Source organism: Periplaneta americana, chromosome 7 (genome assembly GCF_040183065.1).
Source record: "Periplaneta americana isolate PAMFEO1 chromosome 7, P.americana_PAMFEO1_priV1, whole genome shotgun sequence".
Classification (NCBI taxonomy): Eukaryota; Metazoa; Arthropoda; class Insecta; order Blattodea; family Blattidae; genus Periplaneta; species Periplaneta americana.
The window spans coordinates 38,765,276-38,790,640 of record NC_091123.1 but is presented as its reverse complement, the minus strand read 5'-3'; the positions used below and the strand labels follow the sequence as shown (position 1 = coordinate 38,790,640).

Genomic DNA, 25,365 nt, shown 5'->3' with positions numbered 1-25,365 from the left:
CGGCATGGTCGAGCATAAAATATATTTCAAAATTATGGAATACAAATATAATATAGGTTTATTAATTCATACACATAGGCTATAAATTTATTTAATCAAATTGAAGATATTAACACGTTTCTAATTTTCTTGTTATATGTTAGTAGGTTACATGTTAGAAGTTCTGGGTGTAATTTAGTTAAAGCATTGTACAACCGAGGGCCAAAATTAATGCTATGCTTTAGACCAGCAGATGTGAGATATTTAGGTTCTACTAATGTTAAGTTAATATTTCGTCTTGTGCCATAATTATGTGTCTGTAATACAAACTTATTACGATTTTTATGATAAAATTTTAACAGCGTATACTTATAAATTTGTTCAATATTAAATACATTAAATTCAGAATAAATTAATTTAGATGGGTGGTAGGTATAGTCCCGTCGCTCTAATTTCCGGCAGCCAATCACGTTGTAGGTCGGCTACATTTAAACGTGTGCGTCTTGTGATTCGCTGATGAAGATGTAAAGCATTTCCTAAGGCTGGATAAATACTTAAAATATAATCGCCCGCCATTTTGGTTCTTTCGTTGGCGTTCGCAGAAAGCACACGAGGACGTTATTTCCAGCTCAATTATTTGCTGAATTACAGTGCGTTTGATTTATTATCATAGGAGCTACGACATTATAATGTTTAACAGTGTGACAATTATATCCCTCGTCTGGTAGCTCGGCAACGAAAGAACAAAAATGGCGAACGATACTACCTACCTAGACTTCATAGAGCCTTGACTTCCTAAGACGTAAGCAAAGAGGAGGAGTCACGCCGGGAATAACAGCGTCAAGACTACAGTAATCATCAAAAGGAGAAAACAATTTTAATAAACATGCATTTTTTCTCGAAGTTAATACGAAATTCTGTGATCTCTAGCCAATGATGTAAGTTACTCGTCGCAGTTGATAAAGCGTCGTGAAATAAGCAACTTAAAAAGTTACTCGTAAAACAAGTAAATAGCAAACAACTAAGGCACAGCAGTTCAATGGGGCACGACCCACGTCACCTATTGTTCTCAGTAGGGAGGCTCTAGAATACAGTTAATCCACAGTCTAGTATATACAGTCACGAAGCTTGAGTTTATGAGGGTACTAGGAACAATAGACTGTGCAGGTACTATTTCGCATTATCTGTAATGAGGCAATAGTAGCGATCCTAGTGGTTAGCAACTATCTATGGATGCATATTTACTACGTATTGAGCTTCGTGACTGTATTACTAGACTGTGGTTAACCTGAAACTACTTGCCTGTCTCCCATTGGGCAACAAATTTCACTCCCTGGTAATAATGAATGGAAATCAGATTGAGCAACTCCTAAGTTATGATATTGTTGAACAAGTACTTATATCTTAAGTTAACAAGTTTAGAACTCATGATTATTATATTTTTCTTCTTTTGATGAATACTGTCATCTCTCGGAATATTGAAAGTTCGTTTTTTAAATTGGAAATCACATAGAGCATCTATGATATAGACGAACAGGCACGAATATCTAGGATGATATTAATTTTAGAAACCGTATTTATTAGACTTTTTTCTTCTTTTGACGAATACTACCGCTTCTCAAAATACTGATTGTTTTTTCATTACTTTATATATGCAGGATCTAGGGAACATTTTTAAGTCACTGAAAATTTGTAGAACTTACTTTCAGTCCGAATAGGGACTTGCTTAATTAGTCGGTAGTAAGTAACTATTGCTTTCTGCAATTTTAATACGTGTTTCTATTTCTAAGAAAATCCCCATCTAATATCCCGCATGATCGTATGATAATACAAAATTAACATAGCCAAAGTAGAGTGATTTTAAGAGTTCCACCGCTGATATTTTCGCTAGGACTCGAAAAGTGTAACATAAAGCAATTCAGGTTCTTAAATGTCGTATATGCCTTCCACAGACATCTAAAATTTTAGTGCATTCTATTTCCTCACTTACTATTTATTAATTACTATATGAATATGATTACATGGTTGTTGATTAAATGACGATTAGTTTGATTATATTTACTTTGAGTTTATTATTTATTAATCGCTGTTGTAATTGTGTTTAATTTCCATAAATTTTTATTTCCAATCTAATATTCTATATTGACGCAACTACCTGTCTTATTAGTGGCTTATTATATCAGTTTACACCATGAGTGAATGCGTTTCATCTTGGTAAATACATTTATTTTATTTCTGTTGTATACATGATGGGGCTGAAAATTGTATTATTTTAGGGAATGCGGATTAGAGGATTTGTTGATTTAGATAGACTATAGTTCGATTTTATTTACAATGCCTTGTTAATAATCAGGTTTTCACAGGATGACATATACACGATTGCATAAATATATTTAAACTTGATCACATCGAAACAAATACTCAAGTAATGTAGGTCTACATTTGTTCCTCTGTATTACAGTATATTAAAATGCCCTCATTTTTGTGCTATACTGTACTTGGTACGATTCTAGTAAACAACGGTAAAGAAGTTTCTAGAAGTATTGAATATCTGCATTGTGATTGGCTGAATTGTAAGCAGCACACAAACGCCATCTGCCTGAGGTGATTTTGAAATGATCTCTGTTTAGTCGAGCGACAACGAGTAATGTGGACGGACTGGCTGTGCATTCCATGAGGTAACTATAGTATTTCCCTTTCTGCGCATCATAACTTTAAGATATTGTTTTTTAATCCCATTAGGGCACTGTATTTCAATAAAATAATTTATTTCAAGACAATGACGCAATTTATGATAATTTGAAAAGTAATAAACCCGGAAGTGTTTTTATATTTGAGGCTTGACTTGAGATAAAATATTACTTGTACTTTCCATCTAAAGTCGTTTAATAATATTGCATTTTCATCTCGAATTACTTATTAATATAAGTTTAAAAATATTCGTATATAGAATATTAAATAAACTCGTAAAGGAAACCGTATAATTAAAGACTTGTATTGAGTTAGCCCAGAAGTTTCTATCAGCGATCATGGCGGTTGTATTAGCGACGTAATATTGCATTTCCGTTCAGGAAAGCCGTATGATTTATGTGACTCATTCCAGTAATTTTTTTTCAGAGGATCAAATTTTTTCTCAACTATAATCAAAATACTGGAATACATTTTCTATAACCATGTTTTAAATGCCTTTAGACTTGCAGTAATATATCAAAGGAAAGTGAACGCAATTTAAGTCTAAATTGAAAAGGAATATCCCCTCTTAGCGTAAGAATCTATCAAATATTTTAACTTCATTCACAAACATAATGCATATCAATAATTAGTAATTCACATTTTTACTTCAGAATTCACGGAATGAAATTGAGATTCCACCCTAATACATACGCAAATATTATATTCGAATACATTAAAAATATATTTCGATGCAACTGTAAAATACGATAGGCTACGAAACAGTTTCATTTATCGAATTCAAGAATGGTTACTAGGTAGTTATTAGAAAATAATTAGCGTGATATAGTTTTTATAATTCTTGATGCCAAAATTATTCCTAATGTAACATTTTGTTCATTACGAGGATTAATAATAATAATAATAATAATAATAATAATAATAATAATAATAATAATTGATCCATTCGACATTCTCCAGATTTTATTATGAAACAGTGCACATGGTGGACAGTTTTTTTCCTTATAGTTTACTGGAGCTTTTACATAATTTATATTACTACTGTTCCTCCATTACAATCTTTTTATCTCGACTGTAACCCTTCTCATAGCAAATTAGCAGTAATGAAGTAAATAATAATAATAATAATAATAATAATAATAATAATAATAATAATAATAATATAGCCACCGGCGTGGCTCAGTCGGATAAGGCGCTTCCCTGCCGGTCTGAAGTTGCGCTCGGGCGCGGGTTCGATCCCCGCTTGGGTTTTTTCCGAGGTTATTTTTCTATGGCGAATACTCGGTCTCATCTCACCAAATACCATCTCGCTATCACCAATCTCATCGACCCTAAATAACCTAGTAGTTGATACAGCGTCCTTAAATAGCTAAAAAATGAATAATGGTAATAATAATTATTATTTTTATTTTAAAATTACGAAAATACACTAGAAAAAGTTGCTTTGAATCATGGCAGATTTTCTTGAACATGCTATGGATCTCTCCGTAGTAATTTAATATGTAATTTGCAACACAATACCAAAATTTATGGGTCATAACCAATTCAGTTTCCATACGTTCATATTGCAAAGTTTACAAGAATTTAAACCACTTGTGTCGAAACTTGAACTGAATTTGTCATCTGTTTTGTTTCAGGAATTCAGGGACATCTCTGGAGTAGTTATGTGGAGCTACTCGGTCAGAAGATGGGCGATTCTCGTTGGGTTCAACCACCTGGGCGGTCGACTGGCATCCAGACGGGGAATTGCAGGCAACTTCGGACCACAGCCCCTGCTAGCAAACGTACATAATCTGGTAAGTATGGAGGCCGAGGGTATACTATCTATTGACATTCGTAATTACATATATATATATATATATATATATGCAGTTGATTTTATATGCAAGGCATAATAAAAGCTAAACTAGGCAAACCTAACCTATCAGAGATTCATACTTGTATGCTAGCTGTGTGAGCTGAGTACGAAGGAACTACCTGAGCCCTAGTTTATCCAAATTCGGTTCTAATCACAATCGTATTAAGTTTGTTAAATTCCTAATCAAACTTGAAACAAAATATATGCATAATGTAGAGTATCATTTTCATAATTCTGTTGTAAAGATTTTTACTAGACTGTCTTCCTACTAATTTGTTGTGAAAATATTTTTCAGTATTGGTTCTTATTAAGACTACATCTAATATCTCAATATTTGATAATTTCTGAGATGATACCGGTCTTTTACAAGATAGGTAAGATATGTGACAAGGTTACTTGAGGGAATATCTAAGTAACGTGAGGCCGAGGAATATGTAAAAATTTTTCAATAGTTTTACTTTAGCTATACCGTAGTTACCAACATGCCAAATGTGCCACAAGATAAACGGCTGGGAATAGGGGGTTTTGGGTGGGACAAACTTGAGACATCTCCAGGAGATTGATATAAGTGTTGAATCATTCACACAGTGGATAATGTAAGTAACCTAACCTAGCTCAATCTAACCAGCCCAGAATAACCCAACACAAGCTAACCAAACTTCTGGAGAACAGGGAGTAGTCGAAAGCATGACTGGATGGAAGTCACGAAGTACGAAGAGGAGAAATAGTGGATACAAACTGTGTCGCCGAAGTAAATAATTACGAAATACATAATTTAGGCTTTTACAAAGCACGTGACACTGAAACATCCGACCTGAATATTTCTAAGTTCTCCAGTGCGAGGATCTGTGACAGGTTAGGTTACTTCAGGCTTTTCATATGCTTTGTATATACGAATCTGTGACAGGTTAGGTTACTTCAGGCTTTTCATATGCCTTGTATATAGGAATCTGTGACAGGTTAGGTTAGTTTAGGTTTTTTGTATGACTTGCATACATGAATCTGTGACAGGTTAGTTTAGGTTTTTGGTATGACTTGCATACATGAATCTGTGACAGGTTAGTTTAGGATTTTGTATGACTTGCATACATGAATCTGTGACAGGTTAGGTTAGTTTAGGATTTTGTATGACTTGCATACATGAATCTGTGACGGGTTAGGTTAGTTTAGGATTTTGTATGACTTGCATACATGAATCTGTGACAGTTTAGGATTTTGTATGACTTGCATACATGAATCTGTGACAGGTTAGGTTAGTTAGGATATTGTATGACTTGCATACATGAATCTGTGACAGGTTAGGTTAGTTTAGGATTTTGTATGACTTGCATACATGAATCTGTGACAGGTTAGGTTAGTTTAGGATTTTGTATGACTTGCATACATGAATCTGTGACAGGTTAGGTTAGTTTAGGATTTTGTATGACTTGCATACATGAATCTGTGACAGGTTAGTTTAGGTTTTTGGTATGACTTGCATACATGAATCTGTGACAGGTTAGGTTAGTTTAGGATTTTGTATGACTTGCATACATGAATCTGTGACAGGTTAGGTTAGTTTAGGATTTTGTATGACTTGCATACATGAATCTGTGACAGTTTAGGATTTTGTATGACTTACATACATGAATCTGTGACAGGTTAGTTTAGGTTTTTGGTATGACTTGCATACATGAATCTGTGACAGGTTAGGTTAGTTTAGGATTTTGTATGACTTGCATACATGAATCTGTGACAGGTTAGGTTAGTTTAGGATTTTATATGACTTGCATACATGAATCTGTGAGAGGTTAGGTTAGTTAGGATTTTGTATGACTTGCATACATGAATCTGTGACAGGTTAGGTTAGTTTAGGTTTTTGGTATGACTTGCATACATGAATCAGTGACAGTTTAGGTTAGTTTAGGATTTTGTATGACTTGCATACATGAATCTGTGACAGGTTAGGTTAGTTAGGATTTTGTATGACTTGCATACATGAATCTGTGACAGGTTAGGTTAGTTTAGGTTTTTGGTATGACTTGCATACATGAATCTGTGACAGGTTAGGTTAGTTAGGATTTTGTATGACTTGCATACATGAATCTGTGACAGGTTAGGTTAGTTTAGGTTTTTGGTATGACTTGCATACATGAATCTGTGACAGGTTAGGTTAGTTTAGGATTTTGTATGACTTGCATACATGAATCTGTGACAGGTTAGGTTAGTTTAGGATTTTGTATGACTTGCATACATGAATCTGTGACAGGTTAGGTTAGTTTAGGTTTTAGGTATGACTTGCATACATGAATCTGTGACAGGTTAGGTTAGTTTAGGTTTTTGGTATGACTTGCATACATGAATCTGTGGCAGGTTAGGTTAGTTTAGGTTTTTGGTATGACTTGCATACATGAATCTGTGATAGGTTAGGTTAGTTTAGGTTTTTGGTATGACTTGCATACATGAATCTGTGACAGGTTAGGTTAGTTTAGGATTTTGTATGACTTGCATACATGAATCTGTGACAGGTTAGGTTAGTTAGGATTTTGTATGACTTGCATACATGAATCTGTGACAGGTTAGGTTAGTTTAGGATTTTGTATGACTTGCATACATGAATCTGTGACAGGTTAGGTTAGTTTAGGATTTTGTATGACTCGCATACATGAATCTGTGACATGTTAGGTTAGTTTAGGATTTTGTATGACTTGCATACATGAATCTGTGACAGGTTAGGTTAGTTTAGGAATTTGTATGACTTGCATACATGAATCTGTGACAGGTTAGGTTAGTTTAGGATTTTGTATGACTTGCATACATGAATCTGTGACAGGTTAGTTTAGGTTTTTGGTATGACTTTCATACATGAATCTGTGACAGGTGAGGTTAGTTTAGGATTTTGTATGACTTGCATACATGAATCTGTGACAGGTTAGTTTAGTTTAGGATTTTGTATGACTTGCATACATGAATCTGTGACAGGTTAGGTTAGTTTAGGATTTTGTATGACTTGCATACATGAATCTGTGACAGGTTAGGTTAGTTTAGGATTTTGTATGACTTGCATACATGAATCTGTGACAGGTTAGGTTAGTTTAGGATTTTGTATGACTTGCATACATGAATCTGTGACAGGTTAGGTTAGTTTAGGAGGTAATTTCCTAGAAGACGGGCAAAATCCAACATGGCTGACGAAAACTACCAAAACGTTCTGCCAACTATGAAGTTCAAATGTCACCAAACATTACAAAATCAAAGATGGAAAATCAAACATATATTCATATTTTAAGGAAGAAAAAGCCCTTCAAAAAATGAAAATATGTTTAATTTTTCATCTTTGATTTTTATGGTGTTTGGTGGCACTTGCACTTCATAGTTGATAGCACTTTTCTGGCAGTTTTCGTCCGCACTTTACCCCCACAAATCACTAAAACACAAAACAAAACAATAATTTATCACTTAATCAAACAAAATTCAATCCACATTGACGTCTTCAAAGACAACCGCTTCACTTGCATTATGACACAGGCTTCAAGGCAATCTAAACTTAAAGCATGCAGCCAACAAAGAACTAAACCACCACTTTGTCGCACAGTCAACTTCACATAACTAAACCATGTATTTACACAAAATGAAATTCTCTTTGAACTCTTATTACACCTTAACTTGTACGGAAAATTCAATGAACAATTCCTTGGAATCACAGGAACAGTTTTCTCGTCAACAATCGACACAATTTTTATTCACCAGCGAAAGAACTGAACCATCTTTCACAGATATAAAATGATGACAAACTTTCAATAGCTTTACCCATCAGACACAATATAACACCACTCACGTCAAACAACCAAGAACAACTTACTGACGTCATTATCCATTCAAAATTAACGAAAATTCTAGAACACATGATGACAACTATAACCAATCGAATCGAAGGAAAATCATAAAATGACAAACTTCCAATAGCTTTAGCCAGCAAAACAGTATAACACCACTCACGTCAAACAACCAAGAACAATTGACAACGTCATTACCCATTCAAAATTAACGAAAATTCTAGAACAAATGACAACTATAACCAATCAAATTGAAACATCATCAATGCGACACCTAGTATAAGAACCTAGAACTAACATATAAAAGTTACTAAAAATCACTAACATTTAACTCTAAAGTAAAAAAGTTGGTAATACTTAGTACATCCAACCAGGTGCCCTTCTTCTATGAAATTACCGTTTAGGAATTTGTATGACTTGCATACATGAATCTGTGACAGGTTAGGTTAGTTTAGGATTTTGTATGACTTGCATACATGAATCTGTGACGGGTTAGTTTAGGTTTTTGGTATGACTTGCATACATGAATCTGTGACAGGTTAGGTTAGTTTAGGATTTTGTATGACTTGCATAGGCGTACATGAATCTGTGACAGGTTAGGTTAGTTTAGGATTTTGTATGACTTGCATACATGAATCTGTGACAGGTTAGGTTAGTTAGGATTTTGTATGACTTGCATACATGAATCTGTGACAGGTTAAGTTAGTTTAGGATTTTGTATGACTTGCATACATGAATCTGTGACAGGTTAGTTTAGGTTTTTGGTATGACTTGCATACATGAATCTGTGACAGGTTAGGTTAGTTTAGGATTTTGTATGACTTGCATAGGCCTACATGAATCTGTGACAGGTTAGGTTAGTTTAGGATTTTGTATGACTTGCATACATGAATCTGTGACAGTTTAGGATTTTGTATGACTTGCATACATGAATCTCTGACAGGTTAGTTTAGGTTTTTGGTATGACTTGCATACATGAATCTGTGACAGATTAGTTTAGGATTTTGTATGACTTGCTTACATGAATCTGTGACAGGTTAGGTTAGTTAGGATTTTGTATGACTTGCATACATGAATCTGTGACAGGTTAGGTTAGTTAGGATTTTGTATGACTTGCATACATGAATCTGTGACAGGTTAAGTTAGTTTAGTATTTTGTATGACTTGCATACATGAATCTGTGACAGGTTAGGTTAGTTAGGATTTTGTATGACTTGCATACATGAATCTGTGACAGGTTAGGTTAGTTTAGGATTTTGTATGACTTGCATACATGAATCTGTGACAGGCTAGGTTAGTTTAGGATTTTGTATGACTTGCATACATGAATCTGTGACAGGTTAGGTTAGTTTAGGATTTTGTATGACTTGCATACATGAATCTGTGACAGGTTAGGTTAGCTTAGGATTTTGTATGACTTGCATACATGAATCTGTGACAGGTTAGTTTAGGTTTTTGGTATGACTTGCATACATGAATCCGTGACAGGTTAGGTTAGTTTAGGATTTTGTATGACTTGCATACATGAATCTGTGACAGGTTAGGTTAGTTTAGGATTTTGTATGACTTGCATACATGAATCTGTGACAGATTAGTTTAGGATTTTGTATGACTTGCATACATGAATCTGTGACAGGTTAGGTTAGTTTAGGATTTTGTATGACTTGCATACAAGAATCTGTGACAGGTTAGGTTAGTTTAGGATTTTGTATGACTTGCATACATGAATCTGACAGGTTGTTAGTTCGGTTAGTTTAGGCTTTTTGTATGCTTTGCATATGATATTAAATGAAGTGAAATGTACGTTCCGCGTTATATTTTGAAGTGTTCTACCTTTTTATTTCACGTGTTAAATAATCACTGTTAGGTTACAAACACCGATCAATTCTTTCCAATGTTTACCTGTTTTCTAATATGTTTCCAAGTCAATTGACGCTCAATACGAATTTTTCACATTCCAAATTACAATCATTCTGAAGTTTAGACATTTTGCATTTTTTCTTCAAAAAAGCTTCAGTGTTGCATGCTATAGAAAATCCCTAACTTATACTAATTAGTTTATGTTGCTTTAGTGTCCATAATCCTTATTTTTCTATTACTTTCGATACTTGAGTTACGGAAAATATTAAATTAATTTAAAATCTTCAAAGATTTGACCTTAGAGTTCGTAGTTTCAAATTTTTGTCTGACATAGCCTACGTACAAAATCACAAATAATTGCCTAATAATCTACTAAAAATTAAAAAAAAGAAGGAAATAGTAAAATTTCCTTGTAACATGAGGATTTACATTCTTCCAGTTGTATTGAATCTTTAGGCTTACCCGATAAAGGAATATGGTGTTTGGAATAGGCCTACAAAATCAATTATTACATCGATGTAGTTTATATGTTATGTTCATATTTCAAAGTTGAACTAGAATCTAAAACATTTGTTTGGAAACATACCAGTATTGTCATCTCTCTTGTTTCAGGAACCCCGGGACAATTCTAGAGTAGTACTCTAGAGAGGCTGGAGTACTCGGTCAGAAGAGAAGATGGGGATACTGGAGGAGGCACAACCACCTGGCAGGCGACTGGCATCCAGACGGGAAATGACGAGCAACTTAGGACTACAGCTCCGCAAGGAAACATGCATAGACTGGTAAGTATGGAGACCGAGGTGGCTAATATGTTTCAAAATTTATCCATAGTTTCCTTGATACTTTGCGATCTACTTAAATTTATTCGTAATTAAGGAGTCATTTGAATGTATCTAATTGAAATTCTGTTTTGATTCCTTACCATAAATTAGCTTACGTAATTTCAAATAAATTATTTACAAAAAGTGGAATATTTTCGTATAGTTGTCGGAAACATCAGACTTAATATTTTTAGCTGAAAATAGTTGTTCATTTATTCTTATTGCAATGTCTAAATTGTCTAACCTAAAGTATTAACTTGTATTTTCAAGTTTTTTTTCAAATCTTTGATTTAAAGAAAAATAGTCTTTCATAAGTGAAGTGTTGGGGAAGGCTGTAGGTCTATATTTTAAAATTTACAACAAATAAGTAAAATTCCATCATGGCATACTAGCGTCCTACCTTAGTGTATACAATGGATACTAAAACACTAACCTAACCTAACCTGTCACAGATTAAGGAAAAGGTTAAGTTATGTCAATTTAGGGTTTTAGTATATCTTGCAAAAACAAATTTTAGGTTTGGCGTAAAAGTGGTCTATATGCAACGTCGTATCCTAGCAAATTACCGCATCGTTAAATAACCAACTAAAATAATTGTTATTTTTATTAAAATTACAAAAATCACTTGAAAAAGTTGCCTTGAATTATGGCAGATTTTCTTGAACATATTGTGGATCTCTCCGTAGTAATTTAATATGTAATTTGCACCCCACAATACCAAAATTTTTAGGTTATAACCAATTCAGATTCCATAAGTTCATATTGCAAAGTTTACAAGAATTTAAACCATTTGTATGGAAACGTGAACTGAAATTGTCATCCGTTTTGTTTCAGGAATTCAGGGACAACTCTGGAGTAGTTATTATCTGGAGCTACTCGGTCAGAAGATAGGCGATTCTCGTTGGGTTCAACTACCTGGGTAGTCGACTGGCATCCAGACGGGCTACTTCGAACTACAGCTCCGTAAGGAAACATGCATAAACTGGTAAGTATGGAGACCGAGGTGGCTGTCTTTCAAACCTTATCTATAGTTTCCTTGATACTTTGCGATCTACTTACATTTATTCGTAATTAATGTCGAGTCATTTGATTGTATCTAATTGAAATTCTGTTTTGATTCCTTAGTGTAAATTACCTCATAGAATTTTGAATTAATTATTTACAAAAAAGTGAAATATTTTCATATAGTTGTCTGAAACAAGACTGAATATTTTTTATCTGAAAATAGTTGTCCGTTTATCCTTACTGCAATATCAGAAATGGTTCTTATTAAATTATGTCTAATCTAAATTATTAACTTGTATTTTCAAATTATTTTTCAATCGTTTGATCTCAAGAAAAATAGTCTATTTCATAAGTGTAGTGTTGGGGAAAGCTGTAGGTTTATATTTTAAAATTTACATCAAATAAATGAATTTCCATCATGGCATACTATCGTCCTATCTTGCGCGAACTTTAATTTAAAGATTCTTATACAGTATTGGCTAGAATTTCTATATGCTACGAGTACATTACACTATAATATGTAGGCCTATCTGCTCATTGTTATTTTATGAAAAGTTTGGAGGTAAAATTTACGAGAGAAAAAAGTTACCGTAAAGAGAACTTGTACATGTTCATTCAAGGTCTATGATGTATAAGTATTATCGATTATTATTCAAACATTTTGTATTAGACTTAAATTGTAAAAGGATTGATTGTAGAAACTAGCTTGTTATTTTGACTTCATTGGTAAATCATAATTATCTAAGAGGGACTGATAAAAGAACATGAAAGATATCAGAGAACATATTAACAGTTAACAGTACAAGATTCTAGATGGGGTGAAAAATTGTCTGGAACAAGTCTGTGGAGAACGAACTGTGTGGAGCAGGTTTTCTCGGGGAACTTCTGAATTCTAAAACGGAGAATGTAGGCCTATATAGCACTTAAAATTATACTTACCGCTGTTAAGTAACAGTTAACACGTCTGACCGTAAAACGAGTGGGCCCGGCTTCAAATCCTCGTTGGAACAAATTACCTGGTTGAGATTTTTCCGGGGTTTTCCCCTCAACTCATTAAGATCAGATGCTGGGTAACTTCCGGCGCTGGAACCTGGAGTCATTTCGTTAGCATTATCACCTACGTCCCAGTCAGACGCTAGGTAACCAAGAGCTGATAAAACATTGTAAAGTAACCAATTAAAAACTTAAAATTATACTTACATTCTGTTATAATTGATGTTCCAGAGAGCTTCAACGTGCGTGCAGAGAGGACAGCAGATTTTCCTGAAACCGACGAGCAGAGATACGCCTAGTATGAAGTGAAGGACTTCGGAAAGATTGCCATCAGTATAAGGTTGGTGTATATTATGATGTAATTGATTAAAATACAATGCATTGAATAGAACAATAGTACATTAAGCAACGAGCCTATAATTGTAGTAATTAAGTTGCGAATATGTTTATGAAACGAGCGCAAGCAAATTTCATAATTTTCATACGAGCGTCTTAATTACCATTATAGTCAAGTTTCATACGACTTTTATGCTCGACCATATTTCTAACTTGAAATTATTCAGAAGTATTCATTTTATTCTTATGTGACTGAAGAGCGGAAGTGACCTTGTTCATAGCTCGTAAATTGTGATATGTGCGCAGACGCGAAAGTATTGACTTTTTCCGAGGAACAGATGTCCACATTGACCTTGATATAATCTAGAGAGTAAACTAAATATTAATCTTCATATAACATTGAAATTAAATTAGACATTGTAAAACGAGATGACAAATTGCATTTATTTGAATATTATTTACAATTAACGCTAATTATTATAGTAACAGAACATAACCTTCTGCGACAGTATTGGATTTCCAGCCTCCGTGACTTTGCTAATTGTCTTTCGATTGCATATCCGAGAATAATCGATACTTGCGGTTTTATAATGGTACAATCACTACAACGGAGATTTCTCATTGGCTGAACAACTGAATTATAATGACTAGGTTAGTGTGCACTCAATGTTGGTTGCTTGACGGTTGTCAGCCCACTTTGAGGTCTGTGGATATAGATCAAATTAGATCGATGTCTGGTAGAGTTCCCGGGTAGCTCAGTTGGGAGAGCGTTGGTACGTTTAACCAAAGGTCCCGGGTTCGATACCCGGCCCGGAACAATTTTTCCCTCGAAATTATTCAAATCAACTTTAAAGGGAGTTATACCTGAAAGCTTGATTTGCATGAATAAGTGTACTTTAATGAGGTGCATTAAAGGGCTACTACCAGGTGTATAATTACATTTCGGGATGGTCGAGCATAAATTAAATTGTATTTCATCAGGGTACAGCAGATTACGTTGGTGTAGATACAAATGTATCAAATTTGTTCAGAACATACTTTTCATTAGATTAGGGCGCTTTGATTAAACAGATTACAACAATATTACAATTTAGATTTTTTAACCTAAATCTCGTTAGATATCTTACATTGGATTAGATTTTGACTTCTTGACAGGAACTTAATGGTAGAAGAATTAACAATAATAAAACAATAGGAGTAATGTAATGGTAATTTCCTAGAAGACGGGAAAAATCAAACATGGCTGACGAAAACTACCAAAAATGATCTGCCAACTATGAAGTTCAAATGCCACTAAACATCACAAAATAAAAGATGGAAAATCAAACATATATTCATATTTGTAGGGAAGAACAATCCTTTCAAAAAAATGAAAATGTTTAATTTTCCATCTTTGATTTTTTTGGTGTTTGGTAGCATTCGAACTTCATAGTTGGCAGTATTCTCTGGCAATCAAAAAAATCACTCAAATACAAAACAAAACATAATAATTTTATCACCTTATCAAACAAAATTCAATCCTCATTTGATGTCTTCAAAGACCACTTCACTTCCAGTATATGACAGAGGCTTCAAGGTAATCTAAACATAACCATGTAGGCAACAAAGAACTAAAGAAACACTTTGTCGTACAGTCAACTTCGCATAATTAAACCATGTATTTACACAATATGAAATTTTCTTCGAATACTTAATACACCTTAACTTATACGGAATATTCTGTAAATAATTATTTTAAAACCACAGTTTTCGATACGATTCTTATTCACCAGCGAAGGAACTAAACAAAAATCGACACAGAATGTAATACTCTGTTCTATGTTCACACATCTTTCACAAAAATATTTTTAAATGGCAAATTTCAATAGCTTTAGCCATCAGAAACAATATAACACCACGTCACGTCAAACAACCAAGAACTGACGTTATTACCCATTCAAAATTAACGAACATTCTAGAACAATTGATAACTATAACCAATCAAATCGAAAGAAAATCACGGCAACACCTAGTATAAAAACCTAGAACTAACATATAAAAGTCACTAAAATCATTAACATTTAACTCTAAAATAAAAAAGTTGGTAATAGTTACATTCAGCCAGGTGCCCGTCTTATATGAAATTACCAATGTAATTTATAATCAGGACAATACATTAGGAAAAAATAAGGCTTCAACATGAGTAGACTGTTTTTATTTTTGAAACTCTATCTGCTACCGCCAATATAGTTTCAGTAGCTTGCTGTTACATAACTTGTAAAGAAACTAACGAATGTTGTCATCTGTCTTGTTTCAGAAACCCGAGGACATTCAAGGAGTAGCTGTTGAGTCTCCGGCGGAACTCTCTCAGAAGATGTGGACCATCTCCTGCGTAGTCAAATGGCGCCCAGACAAGGAACGTGATGCAACTCCGGACAACATCTCCTGGCAGCGATCATGCATGAACTGGTAAGTTTGCAGACCAAAAGTTGAGGGGTTCGTTTCCAAAACTTGCTATTTCGTTTTATTTTTACAGGAATGAGAAAAAATGCTGGCTTTGAGATACGAACCAATTTTAAAAATGCGTGTTTATTCTCATCTTACAGATACAGTATTTTATACTGTTCTATAAGCGAAATGTGTTGGAGTATTTCAAGTTTACCAACAATTTCTAAATTAAAATATCAGATAATAGATTTTGTCTGAAAAAAAATAGGTTTTAGAAAATAAAGCATACTTTTAAATATACAGACGTGGACAAATTATTAGCAAAATTGAAGATTTTTATTATATTTTTTTTACAAAATATGATTCTTCAATTCAGTATACAGTTGACATTTTTGCGTATTTATACATTAAAAAAATGAAGATTTGTATTGTATATTTTCAAAATCTGACTCTTCAATTTGGACTACAGTTGATATTTCGGATATTTCCGAATTATTAGCGAAACTGAAGATTTTATAATATATTTTTACTAAATTTGACTCTTCAATTTACACTGCACTGACATTTTTGCATATTTACAAGTTACTGGCAAAATTGAAGATTCTTGTTATATAGTTTTACAAAATTTGACTCTTCAATTTAAACTGCAGTTGATATTTTTGCACATTTACAAGTTATTGGCAACATTGAAGATTTTCATTATATATATATATATTTTTTTTTTCAAAATTTGACTCTTCAATTTAAAATGCAGTTGACATTTTTGCATAGGCCTATTTCTATCTACTGTAATGATAGAAATATGCAAAATTGTCAATTGTAGTCTAAATTGAAAAGTCAAATTTTGAAAACACAATTATCATAAAAATCGTAAATTTTGTTAATAATTTGTCCACGTCTGTAATTTTTCAGTGACAAATAGCGGAGTTGGCAAAAAATAAATTTAGCATTGGATTCAAAATGTAATAAAAATGTTCATTATGTTATTTGGTCAAAATCGGTTTTTGAGCGAAATAGCAGGTTTTGAAAATAACAAATCATTTATCCCCGCAATTTTTCATTCCCAGAATTCCGCCCTGTATAACATAGTTAACTTTAACACGACCCCCTTATACCGAGAGCACCAAAAAATATGAACGATTTTAAAAATTATTAATCTTGGACTAATTTTATATAATTTCAATTATTACTGCACTTGTTTAGAAATAGGACATGGGAGATTCATGCTCAATATATAATATTTTGAAAATTACTGCTAGGAATGGCAATACAATTATTTGATAATTATTTGCGTTACAAGGCTGATATGCAGAACATGGAATTGTCTGAACGATCGACAGCGAGTTTAGAGAGAGAGAGAGAGAGAGAGAGAGAGAAGTAACTCGTCCGGCCTTAATTAAGGATGACCACGAGGATCCGAAAAGTAATAGCAAACAAATATAATCAATTAAATATGAATATTGTTATAAAAATAAAATGCAATAATTAAGCACCATTGATTATAATTATAAAATAAAAACTTAGAAGATGACTATAAAATTATACTTATAAATAATAGATTTTATTTAAAATTAGCATATCCTTAATTAAGGCCTTCTGAGAGGTATAAATGAAATTGTATAATCTGCAGGGAATCTTTAAGAATTTGCGAGATGATTTCTTTTTTAATTTCAAAATATGATACTGATAATTGTTTCAAAAATTATATGTAAATTTTGGTAAAGAACTCCGAGCACCAAAAAATAAATCTGTCACTGACCAATTGAAGAGAGAGATGTTATACTTGGCACATCGGAAATAAATTCCGCATTATAAATTTCAATTTCCGAAACTTCACCATTGAGTGCAAATTAAAATCTAGTCTACGTAATTTTTAACTCCCCTAATATCCCCTGAGAGCGGTCCTTCCATGCTCCCGACGAGATGTTTCCATACTATATCGGCTCTAGAACAGCTTCTTCAGTAATTTCCATACCTCCGTCTCTTCTCTCGTCCAGCGGCATCTGATTTCCTCCGATTATTTATATTGTCGTTGTGTCTTTTGCTATTATAATGTCATTGTACAGTTTCCTTTTCACTAATATTTCATGTTCTTCACTCACCTTACTCGCCCAAAAGTATGCAATGCTTGATCTATTTTCCTCTGTCTTCCTATAATCGTTGTCATAAAAATTAATAATATCCTTCGTATTTTTGTCGGCTCCCCTTAAACTTTCTTACAAAACTGTCGACGGATGCGTAGTTTACTATGTTGCATACCTTTACGTAGTTGGGTTGACGAATAGGGCGTGGAACAAGAATAACAAGGGGAATATTGGGAGAACAAGGAGAATTCATGGAATACAAACGGGACAATGGGAATCAATGAACGAGAGGAGGATAAGGAGATCAGTAAGAATACTAGAACACTTACTTACTTACAAATGGCTTTTAAGGAACCCGAAGGTTCATTGCCGCCCTCACATAAACCCGCCATCGGTCCCTATCCTGAGCAAGATTAATCCAGTCTCTATCATCATACCCCACCTCCCTCAAATCCATTTTAATATTATCCTCCCATCTATGTCTCGGTCTCCCCAAAGATCTTTTTCCCTCCGGTCTCCCAACTGACACTCTATATGCATTTCTGGATTCGCCCATACGTGCTACATGCCCTGCCCATCTCAAACGTCTGGATTTAATGTTCATAATTATGTCAGGTGACATAATGTGTGTAACTTTCTCCATTCTCCTGTAACTTCATCCCTCTTAGCCCCAAATATTTTCTGAAGCACCTTATTCTCAAACACCCTTAACCTATGTTACTCTCTCAGAGTGAGAGTCCAAGTTTCACAACCGTACAGAACAACCGGTAAAATAACGGTTTTATAAATTCTAACTTTCAGATTTTTTGAGACTGGATGATAAAAGCTTCTCAATCGAATAATAACATGCATTTTCCATATTTATTCTTCGTTTAATTTCCTCCCGAGTGTCATTTATATTTGTTACTGTTGCTCCAAGATATCTGAATTTTTCCACCTCTTCGAAGGATAAATCTCCAATTTTTATGTTTCCATTTCGTACAATATTCTGCTCACGAGACATAATCATATGCTTTGTCTTTTCGGGATTTACTTCCAAACCGATCGCTTTACTTGCTTCAAGTAAAATTTCCGTGTTTTTCCTAATCGTTTGTGTATTTTCTCCTAACATATTCACGTCATCTGCATAGACAAACTGATGTAACCCGTTCAATTCCAAACCCCGCCTGTTATCCTGAACTTTCCTAATGGCATATTCTAAAGCGAAGTTAAAAAGTAAAGGTGATAGTGCATCTCCCTGCTTTAGCCCGCAGTGAATTGGAAAAGCATCAGATAGAAACTGACACAAAGAGTACAAATTGAACAAAGGAAATATATGAAAAATATTGGGATTATAACAAGAGAAAGGAAAAGACTATTAGAACGAGGGGAACACAAGGAAAACTAAAAGATAAGGAGAACGGAAGGGAAAACAAGGAGAACGAGGGGAACACAAGGAGGACAAGGGAAATAAAGTAGAACGAAGGGAATAGGAGAACGAGAGAGATACAGTGAAGACGAGGGGAATACAAGTAGAACGAGGGAAGCAGGACGGCGAGAGGAATGCAAAGGAATGATGGCATACCAGGAGAACGAGGGGGTTGTAGGAAAACTAGAGGGATATAAGGAGAACGAGGGGAATACAGGAAAAGAGCGGTAAAGAAGAGGATACAAGGAGAACGAGAAGGAAAGGAGAATAGAGGGAATAGAAGGAAGACGATATAAACGCAAGGAGAACAAGCGGAATACAAAGAGAAAAGGGGTACAAGGGAAACAGGCGGAATAAATAAGAATATACAGAACACAAGAGAACAAGGGGAATATAAAAAGTACAATATGAGAACAAGGGCGATACGAGATCAAAGGAAAAACAAGATAACATAAAGTATAAAAGCAGAAACTAAAGGCTCAAATTTTCCTAGATTACGAGACTTATAAGTTGTGGGATTCAGATTTATTCAAAATTTTAAGAACAATATTAATAAACTGTAGCGAGTGATACATAAAATTTGAAAGTAAATTTACTTTAGTTTATCCTAAACTTGAAAATAGTATTTGAAAAGTAACATCAATACCTCTGCTCAGAAAATAATTTACTGAAAATTCAGTTCAGGTAAAGTTCTGTCGATTTGTACTGTATTATCAAAAACCGAACAAAACTTAATCCTCCTACTTTATCACCATAGGACAGTACTATTAACGTGCACTGATTAAAACAAGCTGATAATTTGGAAGCTTCTTCTGTGTACCCCTTCCTCAGTATTTTGCTTTATCCTGATCCTAGATATTCAAAAATGCTAAACATATTCAGTAAACGCTTTTAGTTCACACCTGTGTCTCATTAATGAAAATTACTTTTCCGAAGTTGACACATGCTGCAATTTCTTTTTTACCATTTTCACAATTAAATGTACTTACATAATTATTTACTATGCATCCAAAATAACACTAGAATTTATTCTAAATTCTACCCGCGAGTAGTTTATAATTAAAAACAAATTCACATAAAATATGTACTTCGTAAACATTTCCGTTGCGTGTGATTGCATGAAGTGACACAAAATTCTTTTACTAATATTATTAAATTTCATATTTATCATTTTGGGTACATTCTCGGTAATTGAACAAAATCTCGCCATGATTGCTGTACAGACAAACAGCAGACCCAAAAAGACATTCTAGCTCGATATCACGATTGCTGTAGAACTACACTTGGTGAATATCTCGAAATACAAATTTTGCAGAATCGCAATACTTAGTGCTTCAAATAATGGGGAAGTAGAAAAGAGAATTCTGAAATACAGAACGTACTTTTCCCTTAACATTGACATTGTTTCGAAATTCTCTTTCAGATTGTTCCTTCCTGATCCAGAGGACGACAACGAGTTTCGCCGAGACCGAAGAGCAGAACTGGTGTGAAGGACGATGACTGACGTGTTATCAGCTTGAGGTTCGAATGTATTAACTGTAATGAATTGAAATGCAAAATTAATTGTATTAGAATAGAATACACAATGTATTGAAATAGTTAAAATGAGAAATAAGATACGAATATAGGTATACAAGGTGTAACATGAACTCTCAGACAAATATTGAGGAATTATATTTCACAAAGTGGAAATCATTCTTTGTTAAGATGCATAGACTCGATGACATTACTAATCCGAGAAGTCATATCCCCAGTAAATATATGCACAAATGAAATTTTATCATTAATATTGGTTCTCTGGCAGACTTGTTTGGAATTGTTGTATGATAAGGCTGACTGAGGGCTCAATACACAGCACAACATTCCTACGTAGGTGACAGTGTGACAGATGATAGAACGGATTGAGGGACGTACTACACTGAACAATAAAATTAAGTACGTGCTGTAGAGTGACAGAAATTATAGGACGAATTAGGGATGCACTAAACTGAACAATAAAATTAGGTACATGCTGTAGAGTGACAGGAATGATAAGACAAATTGAGGGGCGCACTACACTGAACAATAAAGCTAAGTACTTACTGCAATGTGACAGGAATGATAAGACGAATTTAGGGACGTAGTACACTGAACAATAAAACTAAGTACGTGGTGTAGAGTGACAGAAATGATGAGACGAATTGAGGGGCGCACTACACTGAATAATAAAACTAAGTACGTGCTGCAGAGTGACAGAAATTGAGACGAATTGAGGGGCGCACTACACTGAATAATAAAACTAAGTACGTAGTGTAGAGTGACAGGGATGGTAGGACGAATTGAGGGACGCACAATACTGAACAATAAAATTATGTGCTGTAGAGTGACAGGGATGGTAACACAGATTGAGGGGCGCACTACACTGAACAATAAAATTAAGTACGTACTGCAGTGTGACAGGAATGATAAGGCAGATTGAGGCCCGCACTACACTGAACAATAAAACAAAATACGTGCTGTGGAGTTGACAAGGATGGTAAGACGGATTGAGGGACGCACTACACTAAACAATGAAACTAAGAACGTGCTGCAGAGTGACAGGAATGATAGGACGCAGTGAGGGACGCACTACACTGAACAATAAAACTAAGTACGTAGTGCAATGTGACAGGAATGATAATACGAATTTAGGGACGCACTACATTGAACAATAAAACTAAGAACGTGCTGCAGAGTGACAGGAATGATAGGACGGATTAAGGGACGCACTACACTGATCAGTAAAACTAAGTACGTACTGCAATGTAACAGGAATGCTAAGACGAATTTAGGGACGTACTACACTGAACAATATAACTAAGTACTTGCTGTAGAGTGACAGGACCGATAAGACGAATTTAGGGGCGCACTAAACTGAACAATAAAACTAATTACGTGCTGTAGAATGACAGGACTGATAAGACGAATTGAGGGACGCACTCCACTGAACAATAAAACAAAGTATGTGCTGTAGTGTTAAGAATGAAAAGACGAATTGAGGGACGCACTACACTGAACAATAAAACAAAATACGTGCTGTAGAGTTGACAGGGGTGGTGAGACGGATTGAGGTACGCACTACACTGAACAGTAAAACCATATACGTACTGCAATGTAACAGGAATGATAAGACGAATTTAGGGACGTACTACACTGAACAATAAAACTAAGTACGTGCTGCAAAGAGACAGGAATGATAGGACGGATTGAGGGACGCACTACACTGAACAGTAAAAATTAGTACGTACTGCAATGTAACAGGAATGATAAGACGAATTTAGGGACGTACTACACTGAACAATAAAACTAAGTACGTGCTGTAGAGTGACAGGAATGATAGGACGGATTGAGGGACGCACTACACTGAACAATAGAACTAAGTACGTACTGCAATGCAACAGGAATTATAATACGAATTTAGGGACGTACTACATTGAACAATAAAACTAAGAACGTGCTGCAGAATGACAGGATTGATAGGACGGATTGAGGGACGCACTACACTGAACAATAAAACTAATTACGTGCTGTAGAGTGACAGGACTGATAAGACGAATTGAGGGACGCACTACACTGAACAATAAAACTAAATATGTGCTGTAGAGTGTTAAGAATGATAAGACGAATTGAGGGACGCAGTGTACTGAACAATAAATCTAAGTACGTGCTGTAGAGTGACAGGAATGGTAAGACGAATTGAGGGACACACTACACTGAACAATAAACCTAGTATGTGCTGTAGAGTGACAAGAATGATAAGACGTATTGAGGGACGCACTACACTGAACAATTAAACTAAATACGAGCTGTAGAGTTGACAGGAATGATAAGACGAATTGAGGGACGCACTACACTGAACAATAAACTAAGTATGTGCTGTAGAGTGACAAGAATGATAAGACGTATTGAGGGACGCACTACACTGAACAATAAAACTAAATACGAGCTGTAGAGTTGACAGGAATGATAAGACGAATTGAGGGACGCACTACACTGAACAATAAACTAAGTATGTGCTGTAGAGTGACAAGAATGATAAGACGTATTGAGGGACGCACTACACTGAACAATAAAACTAAATACGAGCTGTAGAGTTGACAGGAATGATAAGACGAATTGAGGGACGCACTACAGTGAACAATAAACTAAGTATGTGCTGTAGAGTGACAAGAATGATAAGACGTATTGAGGGACGCACTACACTGAACAATAAAACTAAATACGAGCTGTAGAGTTGACAGGAATGATAAGACGAATTGAGGGACGCACTACAGTGAACAATAAACTAAGTATGTGCTGTAGAGTGACAAGAATGATAAGACGTATTGAGGGACGCACTACACTGAACAATAAAACTAAATACGAGCTGTAGAGTTGACAGGAATGATAAGACGAATTGAGGGACGCACTACAGTGAACAATAAACTAGGTAGGTGCTGTAGGGTAACAAGAATGATAGGACGGATTGAGGGACGCACTACAATGAACAATAAAACTAAGAACGTGCTGCAGAGTGACAGGAATGATAGGACGGATTGAGGGACGCACTACAATGAACAATAAAACTAAGAACGTGCTGCAGAGTGACAGGAATGATAGGACGGATTGAGGGATATGCTACGTAGAAGAACAAACCTACGTACGTACTGTAGAGTTACAGGTAAAGGGATGATAAGGCAGATTGAGGGGCGCACTGCATAGAACAATAAAGCTAGTTACGTACTGTACAGTGACAGGAATATGACTCACTGAGAGGCGCGATATAAAGAACAAACCTATGTACTGCAGAGTGGGAGGGATAAGACAAATTGAGGGGCGCACTGCACAGAGCAAATCTGCGTACGTACTGCATAGTTACAGGAATGAGAGAACGGACTGAAGCGCACTACACAAAACAAAAAACTAAATACATTCTGCAGTGTGACAGGGATGAGCATACTAACTGAACATAAGCGTTGTGAAATGAGCAATTAAGAAGGTGGCATAGTTCACGACGAACATGTCATCGAACACATTTTCTATAACAAAGAATTGTTTCTATTTGATCTATCATTCCTCAGTTTGTCGGCGAGTTTCTCTTTCGCCAGATATTGAAATACTCATTATTTAGGGTTCGATATAGTAATTAATGCTGATATAGTACAGCAGATAAATGATATAGATATTGAGTTTATTTAGCGAGAGACTATGGTTATATTATTGTCCCTGGAAAAATGTTAAATCTCATAATGATGGCCAGTTTCGACATTGTCTCTTTGTGACTAATATTGCGTCTGTCCATTGTCTGCTAATGTTTTGTTAACAAACGGACGAAACTGATGCTGCGCTGAGTTCGAACATATTCTCCGCCCATAGACTATCGTCAATAAAATTCTGAAATTCTATTTTCTTTTACGATTCACTTTCGGTGAATAAAATATGAGACTCGTAGGTTCAAATAATATGCAATTAATCAATCTCATTCCATTATTTGGAACAAAAGATTCCAGGAGTCCATCTCACTTACATGTTTAGTAGTAATCTGTTCATTTTTAGGTTTTAAAACTAGTGGTGTTGATTAAATATCAGTAGGTCATATCCAATTGTGCCAGTCTTTAGTAGCATTTTAAAAGCCCTTGCAATTCAAAAAAAAAGCAAAACTGATTTGGATTCTTTCTTTGATGTACAGAAAATTGAGTAGCAATGAGGAAAATGCTAAAACTGCTGTACATAAAATGTGATATCCAGATTTAATTTCTGTAACTAGCACCGAAATGTTCCTTTTCAAATTTAATTTTATAAAAGTTAAGTGCTTTATTTGAATGTGTAATGCACAAATACAAGACTTTAAAAGTACCGAGATTACTGGTCGTGTTTAAGCTTTAAAAAATTCAAATTAACATTTTAAATTCGGTCTAAACAGTACAACATATTTAATCTGGGTACTTCATGCCCTTAAATTCCGAAACATCGAAATAACTTTGTTAAACATTCTAACTAAGATTTTTTTTCTAGTATATTCGCCAAGGCAAAATTTGACGGCCTGAATTTAACAATACATTTATTTTCTCATGAATTAACGTACTTTCTT

At 34.6% G+C, this 25,365-nt stretch overlaps 1 long non-coding RNA gene across 2 annotated transcripts; it reads left to right on the top strand.

Annotated features, from left to right (window-relative positions):
• Positions 1-2,550: 2,550 nt before the first annotated feature.
• Positions 2,551-24,997, top strand: LOC138703055 (uncharacterized). 2 transcript variants are annotated; one of them, XR_011332956.1, is made up of 7 exons: positions 2,551-2,657; positions 4,308-4,466; positions 10,816-10,985; positions 11,859-12,009; positions 13,254-13,362; positions 15,655-15,806; positions 20,701-24,997. It is a non-coding gene; the product is annotated as an uncharacterized lncRNA (long non-coding RNA). The 2 variants fall into 2 exon arrangements; XR_011332957.1 differs by having other exon boundaries at positions 11,859-12,013; positions 13,258-13,362.
• Positions 24,998-25,365: the final 368 nt, after the last annotated feature.